Source organism: Rutidosis leptorrhynchoides, chromosome 8 (assembly GCF_046630445.1).
Source record: "Rutidosis leptorrhynchoides isolate AG116_Rl617_1_P2 chromosome 8, CSIRO_AGI_Rlap_v1, whole genome shotgun sequence".
Lineage (NCBI taxonomy): Eukaryota > Viridiplantae > Streptophyta > Magnoliopsida > Asterales > Asteraceae > Rutidosis > Rutidosis leptorrhynchoides.
In genome coordinates, this window is record NC_092340.1 from 70,208,722 (window position 1) to 70,221,857 (window position 13,136).

Genomic DNA, 13,136 nt, shown 5'->3' on the forward strand with positions numbered 1-13,136 from the left:
TGGCCGTGTTTAAGAATGGTCTTCCTAATAGGAGAGGTACTCGAGAATCTTCTTCCATGTCCAGAATAACAAAATCTACTGGAAATACTAAAGTACCAACTTTAACTATCATGTTCTCCATTATCCCTCTAGGATATTGATAGTGCTCCAAATGAACATATATTTAGTAGCAATATCCTCCCAATATGTAAATTATTTAGTTGTAATTTTCCTATTGTAAGTTGTAATCGTTTATATTAAATAAGTGCGAAGACAAAAGGCGAAAACGAAGATTTGAAGACACAAACGTCCAAAAAGCTCAAATGTACAAGATACAATTCAAAAGGTTCAATTTATTGATGAGAAACGTCTAAAAATGACAAGAGTACAAGTTACAAAACGCAAAGTACACGATATAAAATAGTACGCAAGGACGTTCAAAAATCCGGAACCGGTACCCGAGCCAACTATCAACGCCCGACGCAATGGACCAAAAATTACAAGTCTACTATGCACAAGAATATAATATAATATATAAATAATTATATTAATTATTTATATTTTATATTTATATATAAAATATGTCGACAAGCAAGGATCCAAATTGATGTGAGCTGGAAAATCAAACTCCACGACTCGCGGAGTTTGAAGGCCAAAAACTCCAAGACTCGCGGAGTTTGAAAAATTAGAAATCCCTATAAAAGGCCATGTATTCTGCCGAGTAAAAATATAAATAATAAATAATAATAATAATACTCTGTAAAAAAATAAATAAATATATATATATATATATATATATATATATATATATATATATATATATATATATATATATATATAATATATAGTATAGGGTAGTTTTATATTAGATTAGTTCGGGTTATGTAAAGGTTATTTTACGGGTTTTGAAGACGAAATTCTGTCCGTGTAACACTACGCGATAAATACTCAATGTAAGTTATGTTCTCCTTTTTAAATTAATGTCTCGTACTTAAGTTATTATTATGCTTATTTGAGCCAAAGTAATCATGATGTTGGACTAAATATTAAAGACGGGGTAATTGGGCTTTGTACCATAATTGGGGTTTGGGCAAAAGAACGACACTTGTGGAAATTAGACTATGGGCTATTAATGGGCTTTATATTTGTTTAACTAAATGATAGTTTGTTAATTTTAATATAAAGATTTACAATTAGACGTACCTATAAATAACCACATACACTCGATCGGACACGATGGGCGGGATATTTATATGTACGAATAATCGTTCATCTAACCGGATACGGGAATGGATTAATAGTCTATGGAATTATTAAAACAGGGGTGAAATTATGTACAAGGACACTTAGCATAATTGATAACAAAGTATTAAAACCTTGGGTTACACGCAGTCGATAACCTAGTGTAATTATTAAACAAAGTATTAAAACCTTGTTACAGTTTAAGTCCCCAATTAGTTGGAATATTTGACTTCGGGTATAAGGATAATTTGACGAGGACACTCGCACTTTAAATTTATGACCGATGGACTGTTATGGACAAAAACCAGACGGACATATTAAATAATCCAGGACAAAGGAAAATTAACCCATGGGCATAAAACTAAAATCAACACGTCAAACATCATGATTACGGAAGTTTAAATAAGCATAATATATTTTATTTCATTTTTCCTCGTACTTTTATTTATTGTCATTTTAATTATTGTTATTTATTTTATATTGTTAGTTAAATATCGTCATTTACTTTACGCTTCGCTTAAAATATAAAATCGACAAACCGGTCATTAAACGGTAAAACCCCCTTTTATATATTATTAATATAATATATTTTGTACGAATATAATTATTTAAAATATAGTGTGAAATAAGCCAGCTCCCTGTGGAACGAACCGGACTTACTAAAAACTATACTACTCTACGATTAGGTACACTGCCTATAGTGTTGTAGCAAGGTTTAGGTATATCTGATGTATTGCGAGGTGTATACGAAATAGTTTATATTTTACTAGGAAAAACTATTAAATACGATACAATTTTACACAAGATATTTATTTATTTATAGAATGGATATACTTAAACCTTGCTACAACACTTATAGGCAGTGTACCTAATCGTAAATTAGTGTAGTTTTTAGTAAGTCCGGTTCGTTCCACAGGGAAATCTTTAAACAAAGCTCAACGCTATATTAGTTTACTTTTATAAAAATACAAACATATATATAAGTAATATTATTATTATAAAGGGGGTTTTTACCGTTTAATGACCGGTTTGTCGATTTTAAGACTTTAGTCGCAGTTAAAACCTAATGTAAAATATAAAATAAATACAAGACTTAAATTAAAGCGTAAAGTAAATAACGATAATGAAATTGTGAATTATAAAAGTGCGATAAAATAAAATTGCGATAATTAAAAAGTACGATAATTAAAAATGCAATTAAATATAATAACAATAAAAAATGCGATAATTAGAAGTGCAATTAAATATAAAATAAAGGAAATTAAATATGAAATAAAAGAATTATGCTTATTTAAACTTCCGTAATCATGATGTTTGACGTGTTGATTTTAGTTTTATGACCATGGGTTAATTGTCCTTTGTCCTGGATTATTTAATATGTCCGTCTGGTTTTTGTCCATAACAGTCCATCAGTCATAAATATAAAGTGCGAGTGTCCTCATCAAATTATTCTTATACCCGAAGTTAAATATTCCAACTAATTGGGGATTCGAATTGTAACAAGGTTTTAATACTTTGTTTAATGAATACACCAGGTTATCGACTGCGTGTAAACCAAGGTTTTACTACTTTGTTAACAATTACACCAATTACCCTTGAATGTAATTTCACCCCTGTTTTAATTATTCTAGTGGCTATTAATCCATTCCCGTGTCCGGTTAAATGAACGATTATTCGTACATATAAATACCCCGCCCATCGTGTCCGATTGAGTGTATATGGTAATTTATAGGGACGCCCAATTGTAAATCTTTATATTAACATTAACAAACTATCATTTAGTTAAACAAATATAAAGCCCATTAATAGCCCATAGTCTAATTTCCACAAGTGTCGTTCTTTTGTCCAAACCCCAATTATGGTACAAAGCCCAATTACCCAATTTTAGTAATTAGCCCAACATCATGATTACTTCGGATTAAATAAGCATAATAATAACTTAGCTACGAGACATTAATGTAAAAAGGTTGAACATAACTTACAATGATTAAAAATAGCGTAGCGTTACACGGACAGAATTTCGACTTACACCCTTACAACATTCGCTAACATACCCTTATTATTAGAATTAAAATTAAAATTAAAATATAAATTATATATATATATATATATATATATATATATATATATATATATATATATATATATATATATCGTTTACGTATGATAAGAGAAGAAAAAGATTATATTTTGCGATCAGAATTCGGTTGGCTTTATAGGGATTTTCGATTTTTGGGGCTCCGCGACTCGCGGCAAAATCCTCTTCAAACTCCGCGAGTCGCGGAGAATGAATTTACAGCTCACACCCTTGGAGTCTTTCTCTGCCGACGGTTTTATAATATATATATAATATATATATAATTAATTATATATTATATTATATTTATATACATAGTTAACTTGTAATTTTTAGTCCGTTGCGTCGAGCGTTAAGAGTTGACTCTAGTCCCGGTTCCGGATTTTCGAACGTCCTTGCGTACAATTTTATATTTTGTACTTTGCGTTTTGAATCTTGTACTCTTGTAATTTCGAGACGTTTCTTATCAATAATTGGAACCTTTTTGATTGTATTTTGTACTTTTGAGCTTTTTGGTCGTTTGCGTCTTCAATTCGTCGAATCTGTCTTTTGTCTTCACCTTTTATTATTTAAACGAATATCACTTGTAAATAGAACAATTGCAACTAAAAGCTTGTCTTTCTTGAGGAATAATGCTATGAAATATATGTTCGTTTTTAGCATTATCAAATATTCCCACACTTGAGCGTTGCTTGTCCTCAAGCAATATCGTCTTGAAATACAAGAATCACTTCTTTATTCTTCACACTTTGTACATCAGTGATTTCTATACGGCGGTATAAACAATGGTAGTAACGATATGGTTTACAGTCCCACATGACTATAAAAATTTAAATCCATTAAGGAAATTGGATCTTTATGAAAACATTTGATCTTTTGAAATCTAGTTTTTACCCTAGATAAGTTTTCCGGAATAACCCTTTACCGGTGTTTGCAAAATATTTTTGTGGGTTTGGTGGGTTTCAGATTTGAAAATTTTAGCTCAAAACTTGCGGTTTTGTGTCACCCACTTGCTAACCTTGTATTTGGAAAGCAACACGTCCAGTTTACTTGTCCCGTATATTACCTTTCGGTAAACTACCGTCCGGTTGAAAGGAAAGCGTTGAACAAGCAACTATTAAGGCAATGTCCCCTGACATGCTTTTAATTATGGTCTGTAACGTGTCGGACGCAATTACTATCCTTGGTAGGAGCAATAGTAAAGCTCACCCTTATAATTTTTCGGTATGGCACAAGGTCCTGTCTTTGACCACTATGCAACCACCATTCTTACGGTTGACACCCGATTTAGTTCAGGTGACCTAATGAATTCCAGGTGAATTCCTAGGATTTTACGTTCAATGGTAATGAACGCATTGAAAATAGGGTTTTCAGAAAACAAATCGGTTTGTAATTTTGATCAAAATATTTTCTCGTTTAAGCTCGAGTTTAGATATCATCGAATTCCATGAGTTTGTAATTCTCAATCTTTAAGGTCAATCTCTAGGATTGAGTAATATCAGTCTTAAAAGCTAATTTTTAATCTTTAAGGAGATTATCCTTTCTGGGGATCTGATTCATTAGTCTTATCAAGCTAATTTGCACGGTGCCCCCCCATTGTACGAGATAAATCCTTTTCATGGTTAGGATAAATCTGACCACATGGCGACCCTGTTTAATGCTGAGGTCCGTGGATTTCCTGCTGATTTTAGTGATGACTTTTCTAGATTTTTCGTCAACCTACAGCTGGTCTGGACGACAACTTCATGATCTAAATCAAGAAGCGCGTGTCTTTTTCGGAAGACTTTACTTCCTTTTAATGATAGAATTGATTCATCGTGTAGATCCATCTCTTCTTTTCTTTCATCGGGTAAAACAGTTTAGTTTAGTCCAAAGCAAAAGTATTTTCAGTTAATTGTTACAGATATATGTGACATATGTTTAAGATAACTTGGTAAATTTTCCCACACTTGGCTTTTATTTTCCTTTTTATCGTCCTCTATTCCATTTTAAATGAATTTTAACACTTTGGTTTGTTTCTTAATTTATGTCCTTTCCGAGGTAACAATAATTTCAGTGTTAAAACCTAGTTTTATCGTTCATAAATATGTATAAACATGATTTTGAATTCATTTAATTGAAAATTTTGAAAAATTTTACTAGAATTGGGTAGTCAGTATATAAGACTAGGGCTGTTCTTTTTTATCAGAGAGCACTAGATTCTAATACAACTACTGCGTTACTAATATCTTTAATGGTAACCAAGTGTTTAAATCAAAAATTTTTAAAATCCGAAAGAATTTAATCCCTTCCCACACTTAAGATCTTGCAATGCCCTCATTTGCAAGAAATCAGTAACAATTTAAATTATTGAGGTGGATTAGTGTGAAAATGATTAAATTTTTACCAAAGTTTCCAATTATATTGGCGTTTGTTTGCTGAATGATAAATGGTGCACATCATTTGTTCATTCCGTCTTGTTGTTATTTCACATATATTTTGCATCTTGTCGTCAAAATTAGTTGCTTTTGCTGAACTTAATGCCAGTCTTTGAAAATGCGTTGTTTTACCCTGTTGTGTACATAAGATAAACTGCAAACATATATACATATTTTTGAAGTTTGGTATATTACCCCACATTCAAAAATTATTAAAATCTAAGAATAAAAGTTAGATAATTATAAAAATGATTACAATATTAACAAAAGTATTAAACGTATCAATAATTACAAATTACAAAATAAAAAAAAATAAGTAAACTAAGGATGATATTGGTACCAATAGGGGTTCCAGGCATAACCATATGTGCTATAGAATGCTTCGGCAGGGTCATACGTAGGATATGGTGGCTGCATCTCTATAGACCAAGGAGGGAAGATGGGTTTCGGTGTAGGAATATAGTTTCTACCTATATGTTGGCAATGAGCTATGATTTGGTTCTGATGAACTTGCCAATCTTCAAATGCTCTCTGTCTAGCATTTTCGTATTCCTGAGAAGCTATAAACCTATGCATTTCTTGCATCTCATTCCCCCCTCCGACATTACCTTGCTGCTGGTTTCTCTCCACCTGTGGATGTCTACCATGGTATCGTACTGCGGCGTTATTTCGCCTCTTTAAAACTTTCGCACCATGGTATACATTTAAACCTATAGTATCGCGGGTTCCGGCTCTTCTAGTAATAATCCCCCCCGACTTATATCCACACCGAGATATTCACCAATCAAAGTAATAAAAATACCACCTCCTATTATGCTATGTGGTCGCATCCCCCGAACCATAGCTGATAAATAATAACCCACACAATATGGTATACTTACAGCGCTTTGTGGGTCTTGAATACACATATGGTAAAACAAATCCTGTTCATTTACTTTTTCCTTGTTTTTACCCCTTTGTGTAATCGAATTAGCTAAAAACCTATGTATCACTCTTAATTCGGCTCTATCTATATCCAAATAAGAGTAATTTCCCCCTTTGAAACGGTGATGGCTTGTCATTTGACTCCACACACCGTGTGTATCAAAATTTTCTTCTATCTTTCTACCATTTAGTATCAATCCTCTACAATCGGCAGACGCTAACTCCTCAGGCGTATATATACGTAAAGCCTGAGCCATGTCCAGTAAAGACATGTGGCGCATCGAACCGCCTAACAAAAATCTAATAAAAGAACGATCGGTTAAACTAGCTACCCGATCATTCAACTCTATACTACATAACAATTCTTCACACCATACTTTATATACAGGTCTACGTATGGTGAATAAACATACCCAGTCATTAAAAGAAAGAATTACCATACCTCTGTACAAGTAATTCCCTAATTGGCCCGGCCAATTCTACAGCTTCTAAGGGTCCCCATTCTATGACCCTCGGTACCTCAACAACCTTGGAATGAAGAGTATGCAAACCCCGTTGATATTTTGGATAATCTATCCAAAGTCTGTCAAATCTCAGGTTCGGGTGCAACTCTTCCAAGTGCATATCGGAAAAGGTCATGACTGGATGAGGTATATCCTGCTTGTAGTAGTTATCCACCTCCTGTTGTTCCAAATTCTCAGCAGGAGCATTGCGGGCTTGGGATGAAGATTCACCCCTTTCATTCTGCAAAACACATCAAACACAATTTTTGTGCATCCAAATATGCATTAGTGTCAGCAAAATCATCAATCAAAATAATTACAATGACATTATCAATTTATATCAAACTTAAGCTTATTTTCACATTTTTATCAAATCTACACTTTTTCAAATAAGCATATACAAAAATTTTCGCCCAGTTCATAAGCATTCAACTCAAATAACATGTTAAAATAATCATTACTAGCAATCAAACAAGTCTCAAATGGCATTATCTTTCAAAAATCAAGTTCATGAATTTTAGACTTTGAAAAAGTCCACTTTAATTCTCAAAATCATGTTTAGGCTCAAAGTTTGGATCATTTAACTACCTAAACATGTTACACTACTTAATTTAGCAACAATTCATGACAAAAATCGGCCATAACCTGTTTATATCAAAAAGCCCCAAATTTGCTCAAGAACACAAACCCTAGATTACTCAAAATTTGAAGTTTAAGGCTTCTAATCATGTTAAACAGCATCAATCTAGGTTATACAAGCATAATACATAAACAATTTAAGTCTAATTACACTAAAAAGCATCAAAATCAATTTGGGAAAAAAATGACTCAAGAACACCAAATTTCGAATTAAATGGTGTTTAGGTGTAGAAATTTACCGTTTTTCTTGAGTAATTCTTAGATAGCATCCTTCTCAACATGATTTTAGCAAAAGATTTGGTGATTAACGGTTAAAAATTGTGATTTTGGGGTGTATTTTTCGGGTTTTTCGGGTAGAATTCGCAGTATGTTTTTGGTTTGGGTTGGGGACTGATCTGTTCTGCGGGTATATTTTTTTTCTGATTTTTAGACCCTCCGCGAGTCGCGGTGAAATACTCTTCAAACTCCGCGAGTCGCGGAGTTTGTTTTTTGTTTTTTTTTTTTTTTTTTATAATCATTAACTTTTGAAAACAATTAAGAAATTAATTTTAAAATTTTGTTTCCCTTGTTATTTAGGACGAGGTCGTTTCGGATCGATGTCCTAGTCCGTCTCTCGACAAAATTTTAAAATTTGTCTTTTTGTAGCGATTGTTTTAAAAGCTAAGATTTTTGGGTTTTTTAATGTTTTTGGCATACTTTAAATCAAAAAAAGATTAAAAATAATGATAATAAAAGTTCTCGTCCCTCCCTTGGGTAAAGCAATTTCGGTTCAAAGACCTAGTCTTCAACTTACGACGAATTTTAAAAATCATATTCTTAACTTAATGAGATAAAGTAAATTTTTGTTTTTAAATTCACACAACTTAAATATGAAATTCAAAATTAATATTAAAAATTCACACCAAACTTAAAATTTGAAATGCATAAAATTAAAAATTTATATTTTAAAAATTAAAAATTCACACCAAACTTAATTTAAAAATTTATAAATTCATATCAAACTTATATTAATTTTTCAAATATTTACAATTTTAAATATATTGTTTTTACAAAGTTTACAATATTAATTTAAGATTTAAATATTAATTTTAAAAATATGGTAAAAATAAAATTAAAAATCTTTTTGTCTTTTTATCCCACTTTAATCAATCAAATATTATCAAAAATATGCGCCCCTCTTTTCGGTAAAGTAATTTCGGTTCCAAGACCTAATTTAACTCATGACGAATTTTTGAAATATTCTGGGTTGATTGTTTAAAGATATTTATACCTTAAGAATAAACGTTAAATTTCACAGTGATGTAATAAATTTTTGAATGATATCAATAATTTCGGTCGCCAAACCTAATTTTATTTAATACCAATTTAATACTTTTTAGCGAACAAATTAGCGTTTATTATCAAAAGGTTAAAAATAAAAATAAAAATAAAAACTGTACAGACATACCTGTGAAATAGATTTCTTAGTTATATGATCTATCCCATTCATAAGATAGTCGGTTGAATTGGTTTTCCATGGCTACATAGGCGTAACCTCGAGCATTCAGTATCTTTTCTTCTAAACATATGAACGGTCCGTCTCTGCATAAAGTAACAAATTCGGTATTTGAATAGGTTTGATTATTGGAACATTTACCTCCATGTGACCATTTTCCGCATTTGTGACATCTTTCTAGGTGTCGTGCTCTTCTTTTCGCTGCTGATTTTGATTTTTCTTTACCAAATTGTAACTTATTATCTTCGCATCTGGATTCTTTTCTAACTCCGTCCATTCTTTCTCTGATTACTGATACTATTTCACTCGGTAGTATGTCATTATTACGTTTAGTGATCAAAGCATGTAGCATTAGACCATGGTTTAGTTCACAGGCAGTCTTCATTTTGTAAAAACCTAAAAAAAATAAAAATTCAGAATGGGGGGAGAAGACTAGTTCTTTAGGGTCTGCTAGGGAAAGACCATTCGGGTTCCATTTTCGAGAACTACACGAAAACAGACAATCTAACTCTAACAGAAATACATATTATCCTTTAAAGACTTGATTCTCCCCACACTTAGTTAGCTGTGGTGTCGAAATTGTGATTAACTTCGTTGTCGACTTCCATCGGACCATGTATGTAATGTTTAACTCTGTGACCATTAACCTTAAATTCAATCCCATTTGAATTTATTAATTCTATCGTTCCGTATGGGAAAACTCTTTTGACTATGAATGGTCCAGACCATCTTGATTTCAATTTTCCAGGAAATAGCTTGAATCGTGAATTGAAAAGAAGAACTCTGTCTCCTTCTTTAAATTCTTTTGAACTTCTGATTCTTTTATCGTGATTCTTTTATCATGCTATTTCTTCGTTCTTTCCTTATAGATTAACGAATTTTCGTATGCTTCATGTCTTAATTCTTCTAATTCATTTAGTTGACTTAATCGTAGACGTCCAGCTTCATGTAAATCAAGATTACATGATTTCAAAGCCCAAAATGCTTTGTGTTCAATTTCTACTGGAAGATGACATGCTTTTCCATAAACAAGTCTAAAAGGTGTGGTTCCAATTGGAGTTTTGTAGGCTGTTCTAAAAGCCCAGAGTGCATCCTCCAATTTAATGGACCATTCCTTCGGATTTGATCCTACAGTTTTCTCTAGAATACGTTTTAAAGCTCGGTTGGTATTTTCAACTTGTCCACTTGTTTGTGGATGATATGTGGTGGAGATTTTATGAGTTACTCCATATCTTTTAAGAACTTTCTCAAGTTGATTATTACAGAAATGAGTACCCCGATCACTTATTAAAGCTTTCGGTGTTCCAAACCTTGCAAAAAGACGTTTTAAATAGTTGACTACAACTCGTGCATCGTTAGTTGGGAGAGCTTGTGCTTCCGCCCATTTAGATACATAATCAATGGCTACGAGTATATATAGATTATTATTAGATTTTGGAAATGGACCCATAAAGTCAATACCCCAAATGTCAAATACTTCACATACTTGGATGACATTTTGTGGCATTTCATCACGTTGACTTATTTTTCCGGCCCTTTGACATGCATCACAGGATTTGCAAAGAAGGTGTGCGTCTTTGTAAATTGTAGGCCAATAGAATCCAGCTTCATAAACTTTTCTTGCTGTTAGTTGAGGCCCATAATGCCCTCCTGTTGGTCCTGTGTGATAATGGTTTAAAATTTTACTAGCTTCGTCTCCAAATACACATCGGCGTATTATTCCATCGGGACAACTTTTAAACAGGTGTGGATCTTCCCAGAAATAGTGTTTTATATCACTGAAGAATTTCTTTCGTCTTTGGTACGATAATCCTTTTTCAAGGAATCCACAAACTAAGTAGTTTGCATAGTCTGCAAACCATGGGATTTCTTTATAATCTATCTTCAATAGATATTCATCAGGAAAGTTGTCTTGTATGGCTGATTCATTTAGAACTTCTAATTCGGGATTTTCAAGACGAGAAAGATGATCAGCGGCGAGATTTTCTGCTCCTCTTTTATCTCGGATTTCAATATCAAACTCTTGTAAGAGTAAGATCCAACGGATTAATCTTGGTTTAGCATCTTGTTTTGAAAATAGGTATCTAAGAGCAGAATGGTCGGTATAGACCACCGTTTTTGCTAGAACGAGATATGATCGAAATTTGTCAAAAGCAAAGACAATAGCAAGGAGTTCTTTTTCAGTAGTTGTATAGTTCGTTTGTGCTCCTTGTAATGTCTTACTAGCATAATATATAGGTTGAAATCGTTTTTCAATCCTTTGTCCTAAAACGGCTCCCATTGCAAAATCACTTGCATCGCACATTAGTTCAAATGGTAGATTCCAATTTGGTGTTATCATGATCGGTGCATTAGTGAGTTTCTCTTTAAGAATATTAAAAGATTTGATACACTCATCTGAAAAGATGAATGGAGCATCCTTTTCTAGGAGTTTATTCATAGGAGTGGCAATTTTAGAAAAATCTTTTATGAAACGTCGGTAAAAACCGGCATGCCCTAGAAAACTCCTAACTCCTCTAACATTGGTGGGATGTGGAAGTTTAGCAATTACATCTACTTTAGCTCTATCCACTTCAATTCCTTCTTTTGAAATTTTATGTCCAAGAACGATGCCTTCTTTAACCATGAAATGGCATTTCTCCCAATTAAGTACTAGATTTGATTTTTCGCATCTAATTAGCATTCGTTCCAGATTAACTAGACATGATTTAAATGTATCACCGAAGACTGAAAAGTCATCCATGAATACTTCCATGCATTCTTCTATCATGTCGTGAAAAATCGCCATCATACACCTTTGAAAGGTTGCAGGGGCGTTACAAAGTCCAAATGGCATGCGTTTGTAAGTAAAAGTACCATAAGGGCACGTGAATGTGGTTTTCTCTTGATCTTCGGGTGCTATTGGAATTTGAAAATATCCGGAAAATTCATCTAGAAAACAATAGTAGCTATTTCCGGCTAATCTTTCCAACATTTGATCTATGAAAGGTAAGGGAAAGTGATCTTTTCTGGTGGCGTCAGTTAATTTTCTATAATCAATACATACACGCCATCCTGTTACAGTCCTAGTAGGAATAAGCTCATTTTTCTCATTTGTAATGACAGTCATGCCACCCTTCTTAGGTACACATTGAACTGGGCTTACCCATGGGCTATCAGAAATTGGATATATCAAACCTGCATCTAGCAGTTTAATAATCTCTTTCTTAACTACATCTTGCATATTAGGATTTAGTCTTCGTTGGCGTTGCACATACGTTTTATGACCTTCTTCCATAAGGATTTTATGTGTGCAATACGAAGGACTTATTCCTTTAATATCATGAATCTTCCATGCAATGGCTGGTTTATGAGCTTTCAACACAGAAATGAGTTGTGATTTCTCATTTTCAGTAAGAGAAGACGATATTATTACAGGTAATTCAGATTCACCATGTAAATAAGCGTATTCCAAATGGTTTGGAAGTGGCTTTAACTCTAATTTCGGAGGTTCTTCTATCGATGATTTATATCGATATCTGTCTTCTTCTTTTAGCATTTGAATTTCTTCTGTTGTTGGTTCATATCCATTAGCTATAAGTGTAGCTAACATTTCAGCTTCATTAATTGGTTCATTACCTTCTCCTAAAGAACATTCTCCTGTTCCTTGTAATTCTAGAAATTCTTCTAATAATTCTGCATATGCATCTATAGTTTGAATATAATAACATGTATCATCTGCAGATTGTGGTTGTTGCATTGCTCTATCAACTGAAAAGGTAACACTCTCATCCTCTATACTTAGGGTCAATTTCTTACCGAACACGTCTATCATTGCTTTAGCCGTGTTTAAGAATGGTCTTCCTAATATGAGAGGAACT